This window comes from Zingiber officinale, chromosome 1B (assembly GCF_018446385.1).
Source record: "Zingiber officinale cultivar Zhangliang chromosome 1B, Zo_v1.1, whole genome shotgun sequence".
Classification (NCBI taxonomy): domain Eukaryota; kingdom Viridiplantae; phylum Streptophyta; class Magnoliopsida; order Zingiberales; family Zingiberaceae; genus Zingiber; species Zingiber officinale.
The window spans coordinates 18,130,817-18,148,544 of NC_055986.1; positions in this window are offsets into that span (position 1 = coordinate 18,130,817).

Below are 17,728 nucleotides of genomic sequence, written 5' to 3' on the forward strand. Positions count from 1 at the left end.
TATAATCACTTAATGATCGACTATAAATTGATTTCATAATTTATCTTTTTTTATATAATTTGAAGACAGATTATAATATATGATTAGTATAAGTATAATTATCTTTTTACTATAATTATATACATGATTAGAATCATCATGATTACTTTTTACTATAACTATATGTCTATTTAATATCTATATTTTACTATAATATAGGCAGTGTAGAATACTGATACAAAATTATTATTTAAAAAAAACATTGAAAATTTTGTCTTATGTGGCAAAATGATATTTCAAAAGATATTGATGCGGTAATGGAGGGAGAACTTATTTGATACAATGTCAACTATCAGAGTGAAGGTCAAAGTCAAGGTGGTCAAAGTCAAGGTGGTCAACGCTCAGGTGTCAAAAGGTCGAACGGAGGATCATAGCCATGGCCGATCGGGCGGTCAGGCCCTGACCGACAGGAGATGGGTCCAAGCCGACCCCTATTCCAGATCAGGATGATACGCAAGACAGCCGACGCTCAATACAGAGCAGCAAGACGTCGAGAGAAACCACATAGCTGGTCTAAATGGGGGGGAAGATATGTTACTACACGGTCACCGCATAGAGGAACCACGGAGGCCGACGGAGCGGAGGAGTCCCGACCGAGCGGCTACCCCGCTCGGCCAAGCAACGAGACTTGGCCATGGACGAAGTGGAGTCCCGGTCGAGCGGCTACCCCGCTCGGCCAAGCAATGGGATCACTGTAGTATATCTCGACATCCTTTTGGGAGATAGTGTGACTGGCACGAGGCATGGTTGATAAGCGGTTCGTACGGCGGAAGCTTCTACTGTCGCGTCAAGGATATGCACGTCCTGCTAAGGTATGGTGTCAGAGGTACTTTCCTGACAAGGCCTTTTCATGGGGCATATGGGAGAGTTTGCCCATGTCTCGAGAAGCGTACTCGTTACCCACCAGGGCTCTATATAAAGGGAGGTCCTTCACCGGTAAAGGTACGCGTTATTCTTGAGTTCTACTATTGCTATTGTTGCTTCACTTTTCTCCACATTCCGGTGACTAACTTGAGCGTCGGAGGGCCAACACCGGGGACCCTTCCTTGGCCCGGCACTGACGCCGTTTGTTTTGCAGAGCGAAGTGAAGTCCATGTCCGGTCAGCGAAGCCGCCACCTCCCAGCTTTCCAGCTTCACACTTTGGCACAGGATCATTTTGGCACCGTCTGTGGGAACGCAACCTGCATCCGAACGGGAAGATGGAAGACGTTGGATGATTCACAACGGTAATACTGACGCAAGAGGAGCTCGACATATTAATACATGCCCGAGCGACGAAGATAGTGGAGCAACAGCAACAACAGGCGCTGACTGAGCGCCAACAGGCAATGGCTGAACGCCAAGCACAGGAGCCTACGACCTCAGCTGTAGGTCGCTCGGTTGAGCAATGTGACTGAGCGGACCAAGTATCCGCTCTGGTAATAGCAAGAAGTCGGCTGACACGTATGGGGGCCGGCGCGTCCAATGAACCTATCCCCTTCCACCAAGCGCTGTTTAGGATCTCATCGGAGGAACGGGGCCAAGCGGGCAAGAATCAAGGCTCTTCCTCAGACGATGTGCCCGTTCGGGACGCGAGGAAAGGGAAGGCACCCAAGGAGGATGATTCACCCGAGCAAGTCAATCAATAGTTTTCGGAGTCGATTCTGAATGACCCTATGCCAAAACACTACACTTCGCTAGCGATCGGACAGTACAACGGAACCATCGACTCGGACAACCACTTGGCCAAATTCGACAATGCGACCACACTTCATCAGTACACCGATGGAGTTAAATGTCGGGTCTTCCTCACCACTCTCTACGGATCGACACAATGCTGGTTCAAGAGATTGCCGGAGGGATCAATCCATAGCTTCAAGGACTTTTGGGCAGCATTCCTTCACCACTTCACTAGCAGTCGCTGCCACCAGAAGATGAGCGTGAACTTGTTCTCGCTCAAGCAAGAGCCCAGAGAGGCATTAAGGGCCTACATCCAGCGCTTCAATCAGGTGGCGATGGGCATCTCAGTGGTCTCCTCAGATGTGTTGGTGAACGTGTTGGTGCAATCAATCTCCAAGGTTTTAATGTCCAACAAATATGTTTAAGTATGTTTAATGGAGCTTGATCATGGGAAGTCCTAGTCGTGGCTAGGCAAGGGTGAGAAGTCAATCGAGTGACTAGTCCTAACTGCGGTTAGGCAAGGGAAGTCCTAGTTGTAGGCTAGGCAAGGGAAATCTCGGTAGATCATGGAAGCTAGGTGGATTCGATAGGTCTGGAGGACCTGATCCCTGGGTAGCCGAATACTGAGTCTTGGTGAGTGAAGTCAGGTGGAGAACCCCTAGGGGGTAATAACCTTAGGTTCTGGTGGGTGAAGCCAAATGGAGAAAATCCTAAGGGGAGATAACCTTAGGTAACGAGAAGTCTTGGAGGAGTGAACTCCAAGCAAGGTTGATCGGATGGTTTCCGGTCGACTACGCGCGGTCGACCAGACCAGCGGATCTCGATAAATCTAAGTTTCGATTTATCATAGTATTATGCATTACTATTATTGTTGCTGCCTAATGTAGTATTACAGGAAAAGTCTTGGTGGATCAGACGATCAAACACCGAGCAGGAAAAGTCCAACCGGGTCTAGAGGACCAATGTTTAGCAGGTAGGTTGAGGTAAGCAACTGGAGGAGCGATAGTGAGGTCTTGTTCCGGAAGGGAACAAACCCTAGGTCGATGATCCAACTGAAAAAACTCGGAAGGTTTCCAAGTTGAGATCAAGACAGTTCTACTGTCTAATATTACTCATGCATTATATATATTGTTGTGCTAACCTTTGTGTAGCAGAAATATTCTGTTTAACTCTATGTTGCAGGTTCGGCCTGATCGATCGACCAAACATAGGGGTCGGTCGATCGAACCAGCTTAACTCAGACCAGAGATCAGTTCAGACCAAAGCAGAGCACATTCCGATCGAAGTTTAATCGATCAACCGAACCTTGATGATGTGGCACAGTACAAATCGATCAGAAGCAAAGATGGAAGCTAGACAGATTGGTCGACCAAAGAAGAGGATCGGTCGACCGAATGATCATCGCATTAAAGGTGCATTAATGAAAAATCTCGACGAATGGGGAAAGCTCACCGTTCGGTTGACTAAACAATAGGATCGGTTTACCGAATCATTAAGTGTCATCAATGCTCGAAGATTGGATCTGATTGGAGTTCAGCGAAGAAGGAAGGGAGTGGGTTCGGTCGACCGAACCCAAGGATCATTCAACTGAACATTGACCATTCTTATAAAAAGAGCTCAAGGTCCGAGGCTCAGCAACGAATCCATTCACCAGTTCATCTCTATACAAAGTTGCTCGTATTGCTACTCTGCACTTTGTCTTCAAGCAAGCTACTACTTCAATCAAGTGTTGATCAAGCATCGACTTTCATCTACTGTCAGTATAATTTTATATTGCTTGCATTGTACTTAATTTCAAATATGATAGTAGGCTGTTACTATCTTACTCATTTCATTGTACGAATTGCTTTTTTCGAAGGTTTCGGAAAGAAGAGTTTTAGTGGATTGCCCAACGGTTCGGTCAAGGATCGTGGGCGTTGGAGTAGGAGTTGACATAGGCTCTGAACCAAGTAATCGAAATTGTTCTTTACTTTTTGCTGTACTACTTTGATTTAAACGTTGAAAAAGAAAAGAGTTTTTAAACTCGTGATATTCACCCCCCTCTATCGTACTTTCTCGATCCTTCAGAATGTCTTCACCTAAGGGCTCACCGAAGGAGAGTCCTTCTAATCGCTCATTTGGAAGCCGCCCAAAGACTTCGACAACCTACAAAAGATGACCAACGAATACATCAACGTGGAAGAAGCCTAGATGGCAAGGAAGAAGGAGACGCTCGCGGAGCCCACAGAAGCCTTTGAACGGCGTCAGCCGAGCAGTCATCAACCACCTAAGGGGCCTCGGTCGGGAGGAGCCCCACCACACCATGGGCCTAGGACACATGCTATGCAGCATGTGGCAGCTAAAGCCGTCAATTTGGGTTGGGCCCGTCGGGTTGACCCGCCCCGCCAAATAATTTAAGCGGGTTAGGTTGGAATTTTATCAACCCAAGTCCGTCATGGGCCGACCCGCCTAGGCCCGCGACCCGCGCGGGTCGGCCCGCTCGGGCTTGGGTTGGCCCGCGGGTTGAAAAACACATGTAAGCTAAGTTTTAGGTCAATTTATTATCTTTCTTTGTTATAATTTTGAAATAAAAATAGTATTTTTCATCCAACATAAGTACTCGTTTGTGTTCATTTATATTTAAAAATACATGTTTATGTATACATTTAATTGTAGAAAATTTTTTCGAAGTAAAATGTTCAAGATATGAAATATTTTTTAATTTTTTAAAAAATTTTTATGGGCCTGCGAGTTGGCCCGCCAAACCCGCAACCCGCCTTAGAATGGGTTGGGTTGGAAATTTCCCAACCCGCCAAGTTGGCGGGTTGGCCCGCCCCGCCCCGCCAAATGATTTGCCCACCACGGGCCGACCCGCCCCGCCACGGGTTGACCCGTCTGACAGCTCTAGTGGCAGCCGCTCACCCAAAGGTTGTAAAAGGCAAGATGTGGATGTCGATTTTCTGCTTCTTCCACCAGTCAACGACGCACAACACCCAGGACTGATACTGTTGGGATCCTTTGGATGGATAGAGAGGGGGGGGAGTGAATAGCCTCCACCAAAATCTTAATCTTTTCACAAAAATTCTAAGCGAGTTTGTTAGCGCAGCGGAAAATAAGCAAACAAAAAGAAATTATACGAGAAAAGAACCAAGCACCACTAACACAAGATATACGAGGTTCGGGGATAACTTGCCCCTACTCCTCGGCGTGTCCGTAAGGTGGACGAGCCCTTGATCTTCGGTAGATCACACCCCGGATGACACCGGCTAATGAAGCTCTCCTTCTCGGTGGAGAAACCTCTCCACAAAGTCTTCGAACAGATTTAAAATGAAGCACACAAGACTTACAGATCACAGTGGCTCAAAGAAAATCGAAGTAAGCTCACAGCCACGAAGATGATGAAGACAGAGTCCAAGAACACAGCAAGCTCTCAACCGAAACACACACAGCTTTTCACTTGCTTCACATTCTTCTATTTTCTTTCCAGCATACACTGCTTCTTATGTCTCTGCATTCGATCAGCCTGCACCGGATCGCTGCCAACCTGCACCGAATCCCTGCTGCAAACTACGGCGTCGCCAATCGCTTCTCTTCCTCTTCTGATTCTCTGAGCTCACACCAATAGAACCACGGTCTTCACTGGTGCTTCTGAGCTCGAACCAATCACCAGGAGTTAAGCCAATCGCCGCCTGATCACTGCCAGAAACACAGCCAATCGCAACCTGTAGCCATTGCTGCTTCAAATGCATTTGACGCAGAGAAAGCAGTGGAAAGATCCTTTGTCTCATTCCTTTGATGAGGCTTAATTTGAAACTAAACACTGGTATGGTACCTGCAACCTGTATCTCCAAAAGACTCACAGCAGAAGGTTAAACAGAGATGGGCAAAAAGAAGTGCGAATCAGAAAATATCAGAGAAAGCGCATGCACAATGAACTTAATTGTGGATCGGTCAGCAGACCGATCACAGACCCTTGGACCGATCAGACAACAGCCTGATCGGTCTGAGGCTGGTCTGATTGGTCGTGGCGACCGATCAGATTGGATGTGGATCGGTCCATAGACCGATCCACCCTCTTTTTTCTACTGATTTTCTTGATCGGTCTACAGACCTATCAGTTGCACTCGATGTGCTCTCGATCGGTCTGAGACCGATCTGAAAATTAGTCTCACTAGATCGGTCGGACGATCGGTCATCAAGTATCGGATGGTGCATTGGCCGATCAATCGCATGTGATACTAGGATTGGTCGAAACGAGCTACCGAGCCTCTCGACCTAATCCGGTCCAGAGAACGAGCTCCAGAGCCCTCTCGACCTAGTCCGGAACGAGATGCCGAGCCCTCTCGGGCTTCGTCCAGGAGCACCGGCCCTCTCGCCTAGTCAGGACGAGCTACCGAGCCCTCTCCGACTTGTCGGTCCAGACGAGCCACCGAGCCCTCTGGGCCTGGTCGGAGAGCAGGCTGAGGCCCTCTCCGACCTAGTCCGGCGAACGAGCTACCGAGCCCTCTCCGACTTCGCGTGCCAAGTTTCCAACTTGGACTTTTCCCTTCCACATGATCAACCTTGATCAGTAATCAATCCGAGTTCAATTAACATCTGATACAAACTTAAATCAGTGTCAACATCAAAACAACAGCCAGGTCAGACTGTATCAACAATCTCCCCCTTTTTATTGTTTGACAACACGATTTAAGTTTAGATCAGAAATGTTCTTATTTTCATAATTTTAAGGGAATCAAGATCCTCCCCCTAAGATGAATACACCACGATGTAAGGAAGTTAATAACGGGAATCAAGATCCTCCCCCTAAGATGAATACACCACGATGTAAGGAAGTTAATAACGGGAATCAAGATCCTCCCCGTTATCTTCTCCCCTAAAATCAAACCTTCATACATCTCTAAACTTAGATATCCTCTCCCCCTTTATCAAACACCAAAAAGGTGCGAATGGAGTGATAAGACTCAAAAGACTCCCCCTTAACCCATACTGTCTTTTTCTTAATGCACCTAGAATTCCCTCTAAGTGTATTATGAGACAGTAATAAAGAAATAAGAGGCAGTCAAGACAAAGCATATGAACAGCATATCAATAGCCAATAGGAAATGACACATAAAGAAAAACAGGAAAATGAGCAGCATAAATAGATGAAATAAGCAAATATCCAGGTCATACAAAAATATCCAACAAAATAGCATCCAAAACACAGACAGTCAAAGTGACAAACAGAATGTATCAATCAATGTCCTCAACACGAGGAACTGTTGGAGTGTATACTGAAAGCCTAAGCTTTTGTAAACATTTATTTTGAATAAAGAATCACATTTGGTCAAATTATCTACATTTGTTTGTAGTTGTTCAATTAATTTATATTGTAGATAACATAGCATGTGGTGTCACATGCAGAAGATAATGTTATCAGTACCTTATAAATTATAAACAGTAGCTCACGATCAAAATGGAAAGGAACATATCATTAGAAGGTCGTAGTGTAATTAGGTATCAGTTTATCTTGACTGTATAATTACACTAGTACACTTAGAGTGTATTGAGTAGGACCATTTGAGGTCGTTTCTTTTATACTGACTTTATAAAGGAACAAAAACCTCAGTTATTATAGAAATGTGTGCTCTTAATCCTAATATAATAACAAGCATATATATTTGATATTTATTTCTTTAATTTATCAATGGGTGAGATTTAGTTCGATGAATCAATAAGCCCGATAAGTTGGGAAATGATATCACTTATAGTTTGTGTTGTTGATTATAGAAGGAAACTGTGTCCTAGAGATATTAGGTTGATAATGTCCCCAAGAGGAGCTCATAAGAATTGTCATGTTAAACCCTGCAGGTGGACTCAGTCCGACATGACGATAAGGTTGAGTGGTACTACTCTTGGACTTATATATTAATTAAATGAGTTGTCAGTAACTCACTTAATTAGTGGACATTCGATATCTTAAACACAGGGAGACTAACATGCTCATAATAAGAAGGAGCCCAAAAATGTAATTTGGGATTGGTGCGGTAGTTCAATAATAGTTCTCTAGTGGAATGAATTATTATTGATAAAATTAAGTTGTGTGTTCGGGGCGAACACGGGATGCTTAATTTTATCGGGAGACCAAAACCAATTCCTCCTCTCGGTCTCTATCGTAGCCTCTTATTTATAGAGTTCTATACTCACCTATACCCACCTTCTATACCCACCAATAGGGGGAGCTTGGGAACCAAGCTAGGGCCGGACTAGGTATAAAATTGGGTGGCCGGCCCTAGCTTGAACCCAAGCTAGTGGGGGCCGGCCAAATTAAATTAAAAAGGAATTTTAATTTTAATTTTTATTATGTGGAAGAAATAATTTATTAAAGAGAATTAAAATTAAAATATCTCTCTTGTAAAAGATCTACAAAAGATTAAAGAAAGAGATTAAATCTCTTTCCTTATTTATAGATTGGTGAGATATTTTATTTTCTCTTTAAAATTATCCACATGTTGATAAAATTAAAATTATAGAAATTTCCTTTTATCAACCATGAAGAGATTTTTAAAGAGAAATTTTATTTTAAAATTTCCGGAAACAAATTAGGAAGTTTTAATTGTTGATTAAAACTTGTCTAATTTTTTTTCTTCATTGATGTGGCCGCCATAAGATTTCAATTGGGAAATTTTATTTTATTTTTCTCAATTAAATCATGTCAAGGAAATTGAGGAAATTTTATTGTAATTAAATTTCCTAATTTGCCTAGGCCAAGGAATATAAAAGAAGGGGTAGGGTGCCTTCATGAGGTACAACCTCTATTATTTTCTCTCCTCTTTTGTTCCTTGGTGTGGCCGGCCATCCTTTCCCTCTCTTCCTCTTGTGGTGGCCGAACCCCTCTCTTTCCTTGGAGCTCTTGTGGTGGCCGGATACTACTTGGAGAAGAAGAAGAAGAAGAAGGAGAGGAAGCGAGCATCTCTTGGAGCTTGGTTAGTGTTTTGATTTTCTTCCTTGGTGAAGCTTCTTTGTTTGTGGCGAACCTAGCTAGGAGGAGAAGAAGGTGGTTGGTGGTTTCTCATCTCGGAAGATCGTTGCCCACACAACGTCCGAGGTTAGAAGAGGAATACGGTAGAAGATCAAGAGGTTTTTCTACAAGGTATAACTAGTAATTTTTCTTTCCGCATCATACTAGTTATTTATGGAAATAATACCAAATACAAGAGGCTTACGTTCTAGAATTTCGAATATGTTTTTCGATGTTGTGTTCTTTTGTTTTTCTTTTCCTTGTGATTTGATTGTTCTCTTTGGTTAACCTAAAGTTATTTTAGGAAATTAAATATTAGATTTCTATAAAAGGTTTTGTCTAGTCGGTGGTGGTTGCTCCCATATCCAAGAAGGCCATGTGCCTCGCCACGTCAGTACTGGGAACCGATTATGGAAATTAATATTTAATGGAATTAATAACTTAAGGTGATTTGGGTCGAACGTGTTAAGTTCCGCAGGAGATCCAAGTCAAAACCTAAAAGAACAAATAGATTAAGTTTTGGATCAAACGTGTTAAGTTCCGCAGGCGATCCAAAATTTAATTTAAAAGAACACATGGTAGCTAGGAAAAGGTTTAGACCTTTGTACAAAATTTTTGTAGTGGAACCTCTAGGCTTTCCGAGTAGCAACCAACAATTGGTATCGAGCTAGGGTTTTGCCTCGTGTATTTGGTATTAGGTTAATTATGCACATGTCATACATAATTTAGGCAGGTTAATAGTAGGATGTGCTAACTTTGTGGATGCAGGATCCAACTATTATGGCTTTTAGTTATTATGTGTGTGATTGGACCCTTGGACATGTCAAGGACATTTATATGTGTGTGCATGATTGTATTAAAATACAGCAGGAGTTGTATTTAGTTTTATTAGGATTTTATTTTTGATCTAGATACATGTACATTCCTTTTATGGAATATAGGATCAAAAATGTAAAATTCTATTTATGTCGCGGATCGAATCTTGCAAAGCATGGAACCTTCTAAGGACCAGAGGCACAGCGGAACTAGGAGCAAGATGGATGCGACAGCTAGATCCGGTGGCGGTGGCCAAATATGGCAGCAGCTTGGGATGACAACACACGGAGGACAACTAGATATAAAAGTTATAATAGTTGAAAATTTGATTTTCTATTTATTGCTTTTATATTGTGCTGTGTGTGCATGTTAGTTTACAAGTTTAGTAGGCTAGCATAGTTAAAATTCCTCATTTATAAATAACTAAGTGGGAGAGGGATTTTTAAATAAATCCCATGGTCTCCATTACTGGTTTGTAAGTGATGCAAACAAGCTTGCGCGTTGGCTCTGAGTGCCTTCCTCCATGACGGATGAGCTTGTTTGCGGATCACTAGAACAAACTTCCATTTTTGATGACTATAGGAAGTTAATTAAGAGCGTGTGATCTTCCCCAACGGAAGGGGCATAATCTTATTAATGGACTTAGTGTCAAGTAATGGTATACACTTAGACACATCTAATAGTATCCTCCCCATCGGAGTCACTGCTATTATTTGTGTGACCAAATGATACCAACTATTAATTTTATTTGTCAAAAGTTAGGTTGACAAGATAATAAAATTAATGGGTTAAAACCCTTTTTTTACAAATGTTGAATTTGTATACGTCCACACTAACGTAGCATACAAAATTCACGGTGTTATGAGGTGTTGGTTAATTTAAAATATTATTGTTTGAGGAATCAATATTATTCTAAATTTAGAGTTCTGACCAAAAGTTATTTGTGATTCTTATGATGACTTTCAACCCACTATCCATCATACTTCAACAGAATAGACTTACTGGACCTAATTACATAGATTGGAAAAAGAACCTGGACATTGTTCTGACTGCTGAAAGCTATAAATTTGTACTGACTGAACCTTGTCCTGATGCACCCACTGGTGAATCTACCCAAGAGGAGATTGAATATCATAAGAAATGGGTAAAGGCAGATGAGATGGCGCGGTGTTACATTTTGGCTTCAATGTCAAATGTATTACAACATCAGCATCAAGATTTACCAACAGCTTATGATATTATGAACAATCTCAAGGAACTCTTTGGTCATCAGGATAGGGCTTCTAGACAAGAAGCTATGAGAAAGATAATGACAGTCACCATGCAAGAGGGTACTCCTGTAAGGGATCATATCCTAAAGATGATGGCTTATCTGAACGAGATACAGATCCTTGGAGGAGAAATTGATGGGGAAACCCAGATCGATATGATCCTCTAAACTCTACCTAGAAGTTTTGAGCAGTTCCGCCTGAACTATAATATGAATAAGAGGATTTATTCATTAGGGGAACTTCAAGCAGCAGAAGGATTATTTCGTCACAATTCTCAAATTCACTATGCTGAAAATGGTTCTACTTCTAAACCGAGAGGAAAGAAGAAGAAGAAACAAGCTGGTTCAGCAAAGAAAGTGAATAAATCTCAGAGTACAGGATTTAAAGCTGGAGTGAAGAAGCCGAAGGGCAAGTGCTTCATCTGCAAGCAAGCAGGACATTGGAAGGCGGGCTGTCCTCGTAGGAACCAAAACAAAGGTATATCTCATGCTCTAGTTGTTGAAACATGTTTAGCGGTGTTATCTACCAGCACCTGGTGTGTAGATACGGGAGCCACTGATCATGTTTGCAATTCCCTGCAGAGGTTCCAGGAAACCCGACGACTATCTGAAGGAGAGATTACCGTCTACATGGGCAATGCTACTAAAGTGGCAGTTGTTGCAGTGGGAGACGTCTACTTATCTTTTAGTAGAAATAGAAATTTGATTTTAAGAAATTGTCTTTATGTACCCAGTTTTAGAAAGAATTTAATTTCAGTTTCTAAACTATTTTTAGATGGATATTCAGTTTCCTTTAGTAACGATGTAGTTATTAAAATAAATAAAGTGATTATCTGTTCTGGTGCATTAGTTGGCAATTTGTATACTTTAAATCCAATTTCTTCCACAAAGCAAAACATGGAAATTTATAACTCATCTTCTAATTCTAATAAGAGAAAAGAACCTTCGGAAATGAACCAAGCATATCTTTGGCATCTAAGGCTTGGTCATATTAACTTAAGTAGGATTCAGAGGCTTATAGCCGATGTACTTTTGAGTTCATTAGAGTTAGAAAATTTTTCAACTTGTGAATCCTGCTTAGAAGGAAAAATGACCAAGAGGTCGTTCAAGGCCAAGGGGTATAGAGCCAAAGAAGTGTTAGAATTGGTTCACTCTGATTTGTGTGGTCCTATGTCTGTCCAAGCAAGAGGAGGTTTTGAATATTTTGTCTCTTTCATAGACGATTATTCAAGATACGGATACATTTACCTAATGCGCTGCAAGTCCGAGTGCTTTGATAAGTTCAAAGAATACAAGGCTGATGTGGAGAAACGATTAGGTAAAAGTATCAAGACACTACGATCTGATCGTGGTGGCGAATATCTCTTAGGAGAGTTTAGGAATTACTTATCAGAGGCTGAGATTCAATCCCAATTGTCTGCACCTGGAACACCCCAACAGAATGGTGTAGCAGAACGAAGGAATAGGACTCTTATGGAGATGGTTAGATCGATGATGAGTTATTCAGAATTACCAAATTCATTTTGGGGATATGCTCTGGAAACAGCAGTATACGTTCTGAACTTAGTACCTTCTAAATCAGTTTCTTCTACTCCCATAGAATTGTGGAATGGGCGAAAACCCAGTCTAAGACATATTCGAATTTGGGGTAGTCCAGCACATGTACTGAAACCAGATGCTGATAAGTTAGAATCTCGTACAGAAGTTCGCGTGTTTGTAGGATATCTCAAAGGAACGAAAGGTGGTTTATTTTATAGTCCTAAAGACCATAAGGTCATTGTTAGCATCAATGCCCAGTTTTTAGAAGAAGACTATATAATGGATCACAAGCCCAGTAGCAAAGTTGTTTTAGAAGAACTTAGAGAGGACACGTCTACTTCAGTACCAATAGTACAAAATGAAGTACCACAAGAGACTGCAACACGTGTCACACAACCACAGATAATGCCTCGTCGTAGTGGGAGGGTTGTAAGGCAACCTGAGAGATTCATGTTTTTGGGAGAGTCTTCGGACTTGATCCCGGGTAAACATGAACCTGATCCACGAACATATGACGAAGCACTCCAAGATATAGATGCAGCATCTTGGCAAAAGGCAATGAATTCTGAAATATAGTCTATGTACTCTAATAAGGTCTGGGAGCTTGTAGAACCACCTGATGGTGTAAAAGCCGTTGGATGCAAGTGGATCTACAAAAGGAAAAGAGGGACAAACGGGAAGGTAGAAACCTTCAAAGCTAGGCTTGTTGCGAAAGGGTACACTCAGAAAGAGGGAATCGATTATGAGGAGACCTTTTCACCAGTGGCCATGCTTAAGTCTATCCGGATACTCTTATCCATTGCTGCTCATATGGATTATGAGATTTGGCAAATGGATGTCAAGACAACTTTCCTTAATGGAAGTCTTGAAGAGAACATCCATATGAAGCAACCGAAGGGTTCATTGAAAAGGCAAAGAGCATCTAGTGTGCAAGCTCAATCGGTCCATTTATGGACTAAAGCAACTTCAAGATCTTGGAACATCCGGTTTAATGAAGTAATCCGATCATATGGATTTATTCAAAGTCCGGATGAGTCTTGTGTATATAAGAAGTGTAAACGTGGTGGTATTTCTTGTACTATCGTAGATGATATTTTGTTAATTGGCAACAATGTCAAGGTATTATCGGACGTAAGGGTATGGTTGTCCAAACAATTTGATATGAAGGACTTAGGAGATTGTGCACACATTCTTGGGATCAAAGTTATAAGGGATCGTAAGAAAAGAATGTTGTGTCTATCCCAAGCTTCATATATAGATACAATCCTTGCTCGTTTTAGCATGCGGGATTCCAAGAAAGGTTTCTTACCTTTTAGACATGGAGTACCTCTATCTAAAGAGATGTCTCCAAAGCGTCGAAAGAGATAGAGGACATGAAATCAGTTATGCTTCGGTGTAGGAAGCCTAATGTATGCAATGCTATATACGAGACACGATATCTGTTTTGCCGTGGTCACAGATATCGAGTAACCCTGACAAGGACATTGGATGTGGTAAAGCATATATTAAAGTACCGAGAAGGACTAGAGATTATATGCTAGTTTACCAAGCACGATCGCTCCCATGGGTTACACTGATTGATTTCCAATCGAGATAGGGATAACGAGAAGTCTACATCAGGCTATGTGTTTACTTTAGGAGGTGGAGCCATTTCATGGAGGAGTGTTAAGCAGAAATGCGTTTCGGACTCAACCATGGAAGCTGAGTATATAGCAGCCTCTGAGGCAGCTAAAGAAGCAGTATGACTCAGGAACTTTCTAATGGACTTAGATGTGATTCCTGGTTTGCCCAAAATCATCACAATTTATTGTGATAATAGCGGTGCAGTTGCTAACTCGAAGGAACCACGAGCTCATAAGACAAGTAAACATATAGAGCGCAAGTACCACCAGATACGAGATATCGTGAAGCGAGGAGAAGTTGTCATCGCCAAGATTGCATCAGCAGATAACCTGGCAGATCCTTTCACTAAGGCCCTTCCGGCGAAAGCTTTCGATCGGCATGTGGAGGGAATGGGAATCAGATGTATGGTAGAAGATATGGCAGCTTAGTCATTAGTATAAGTGGGAGATTGTTGGAGTGTATACTGAAAGCCTAAGCTTTTGTAAACATTTGTTTTGAATAAAGAATCACATTTGGTCAAATTATCTACATTTGTTTGTAGTTGTTCAATGAATTTATATTGTAGATAACATAGCATGTGATGTCACATGCAGAAGATAATGTTATCAGTACCTTATAAATTATAAACAGTAGCTCACGACCAAAATGGAAAGGAACAAATCATTAGAAGGTCGTAGTGTAATTAGGTATCAGTTTATCTTGACTGTATAATTACACTAGTACACTTAGAGTGTATTGAGTAGGACCATTTGAGGTCGTTTCTTTTATACTGACTTTATAAAGGAACAAAAACCTCAGTTATTATGGAAGTGTGTGCTCTTAATCCTAATATAATAACAATCATATATATTTGATATTTATTTCTTTAATTTATCAATGGGTGAGATTTAGTTCGATGAATCAATAAGCCCGATAAGTTGGGAAATGATATCACTTATAGTTTGTGTTGTTGATTATAGAAGGAAACTGTGTCCTAGAGATACTAGGTTGATAATGTCCCCAAGAGGAGCTCATAAGGATTGTCATGTTAAACCCTGCAGGTGGACTCAGTCCGACATGACGATAAGGTTGAGTGGTACTACTCTTGGACTTAGATATTAATTAAATGAGTTGTCAGTAACTCACTTAATTAGTGGACATTCAATATCTTAAACACAGGGAGACTAACATACTCATAATAAGAAGGAGCCCAAAAATGTAATTTGGGATTGGTGCGGTAGTTCAATAATAGTTCTCTAGTGGAATGAATTATTATTGATAAAATTAAGTTGTGTGTTCGGGGCGAACACGGGATGCTTAATTTTATCGGGAGACCAAAACCAATTCCTCCTCTCGGTCCCTATCGTAGCCTCTTATTTATAGAGTTCTATACCCACCTATACCCACCTTCTATACCCACCAATAGGGGGCCAGCCAAGCTAGCTTGGGAACCAAGCTAGGGCCGGCCTAGGTATAAAATTGGGTGGTCGGCCCTAGCTTGAACCCAAGCTAGTGGGGGCCGGCCAAATTAAATTAAAAAGGGATTTTAATTTTAATTTTTATTATGTGGAAGAAATAATTTATTAAAGAGAATTAAAATTAAAATATCTCTCTTGTAAAAGATCTACAAAAGATTAAAGAAAGAGATTAAATCTCTTTCCTTATTTGTAGATTGGTGAGATATTTTATTTTCTCTTTAAAATTATCCACATGTTGATAAAATTAAAATTATAGAAATTTCCTTTTATCAACCATGAAGAGATTTTTAAAGAGAAATTTTATTTTTAAAATTTCCGGAAATAAATTAGGAAGTTTTAATTGTTGATTAAAACTTGTCTAATTTTTTTTCTTCATTGATGTGGCCGGCCATAAGATTTCAATTGGGGAAATTTTATTTTATTTTTCTCAATTAAATCATGTCAAGGAAATTGAGGAAATTTTATTGTAATTAAATTTCCTAATTTGCCTAGGCCAAGGAATATAAAAGAAGGGGTAGGGGTGCCTTCATGAGGTACAACCTCTATTATTTTCTCTCCCTCTTTTGTTCCTTGGTGTGGCTGGCCATCTTTTCCCTCTCTTCCTCTTGTGGTGGCCGAACCCCTCTCTTTCCTTGGAGCTCTTGTGGTGGCCGGATACTACTTGGAGAAGAAGAAGAAGAAGAAGGAGAGGAAGCGAGCATCTCTTGGAGCTTGGTTAGTGTTTTTGATTTTCTTCCTTGGTGAAGCTTCTTTGTTTGTGGCCGAACCTAGCTAGGAGGAGAAGAAGGTGGTTGGTGGTTTCTCATCTCGGAAGATCGTTGCCCACACAACGTCCGAGGTTAGAAGAGGAATACGGTAGAAGATCAAGAGGTTTTTCTACAAGGTATAACTAGTAATTTTTTCTTTCCGCATCATACTAGTTATTTATGGAAATAATACTAAATACAAGAGGCTTACGTTCTAGAATTTCGAATATGTTTTTCGATGTTGTGTTCTTTTGTTTTTTCTTTTCCTTGTGATTTGATTGTTCTCTTCGGTTAACCTAAAGTTATTTTAGGAAATTAAATATTAGATTTCTATAAAAGGTTTTGTCTAGTCGGTGGTGGTTGCTCCCATATCCAAGAAGGCCATGTGCCTCGCCACGTCAGTACTGGGAACCGATTATGGAAATTAATATTTAATGGAATTAATAACTTAAGGTGATTTGGGTCGAACGTGTTAAGTTCCGCAGGAGATCCAAGTCAAAACCTAAAAGAACAAATAGATTAAGTTTTGGATCAAACGTGTTAAGTTCCGCAGGCGATCCAAAATTTAATTTAAAAGAACACATGGTAGCTAGGAAAAGGTTCAGACCTTTGTACAAAATTTTGTACAGTGGAACCTCTAGGCTTTCCGAGTAGCAACCAACAGGAACATCATCATCATCTGCGGGAGGCACGTAACCCTGAGGCAGCATGCTGGAGCTCGAAGGTGGATAGCCCGAGAAATGCTGCGGAGGTGGGTAGTTGGCCATCCAGCCCAGAAGCAGCTGCTGCGTCACCATCTGCTGACTGCGTAGATCATCATAGCGCTGGTCGATCCGAACACGCAGTCCATGGAGCTCAGCAGCCAGTAGCTCATCGTGCCGATCGAAGCGGCTCTCCAGCTCCGTAATCTGCCATCGCAGGTCAGGGTCGGCCTCATCAGCAACAGGAGGAGGAGCAGCAACCTGTCGAGGAAGTGCCCGTGGTAACTCTCCCAGAACTCTCCCATCCTTCCATCGAACAGTCCCATTCTGTCCCAAGATACCGGACTTGGAAAATGCCCGTTTCCCAAGTCTGCAATCCTGTCTGACCATCTTCACTATCCTACCCTTAGACACATCTATCAGATGGGTCTCGAGCCAATCTGTAATTATATGCCCATAAGGCATATAAATAGTGGAGCTGCTAGGCTGAGTATATGAGATGATCGAAGAATAGATGCTCGACATGATATCAAAATCGAGACACCGACGCAAACCATAAAGCATCAGGCAGTGGTATGGTCAGATCTCTGCTAGAGGTTTGGATGTGATTGGAAGAAGACAGTTTGTGACTATCTTAAAAAGAATATAGTCAGGAGGAGATAGTCTCAGAGCCGCAAAAGTAGGAAACTCGACATCCAACTCATCCAGTCCATCCGGTCTAGGGTGTCCAAAGAAATACTCATAGATAGTGTCAGGTGATACATCAAGTGGAGGAGGTAATGGGTCTGGTAAATCAGGATAAATGGGAAAAGGATCTCCTGAACACATTCGACAACCTAGATACCCAAAGAATTCTACGACGGAGAAATCGATAGTTCTCTTAGCGACTCTGATT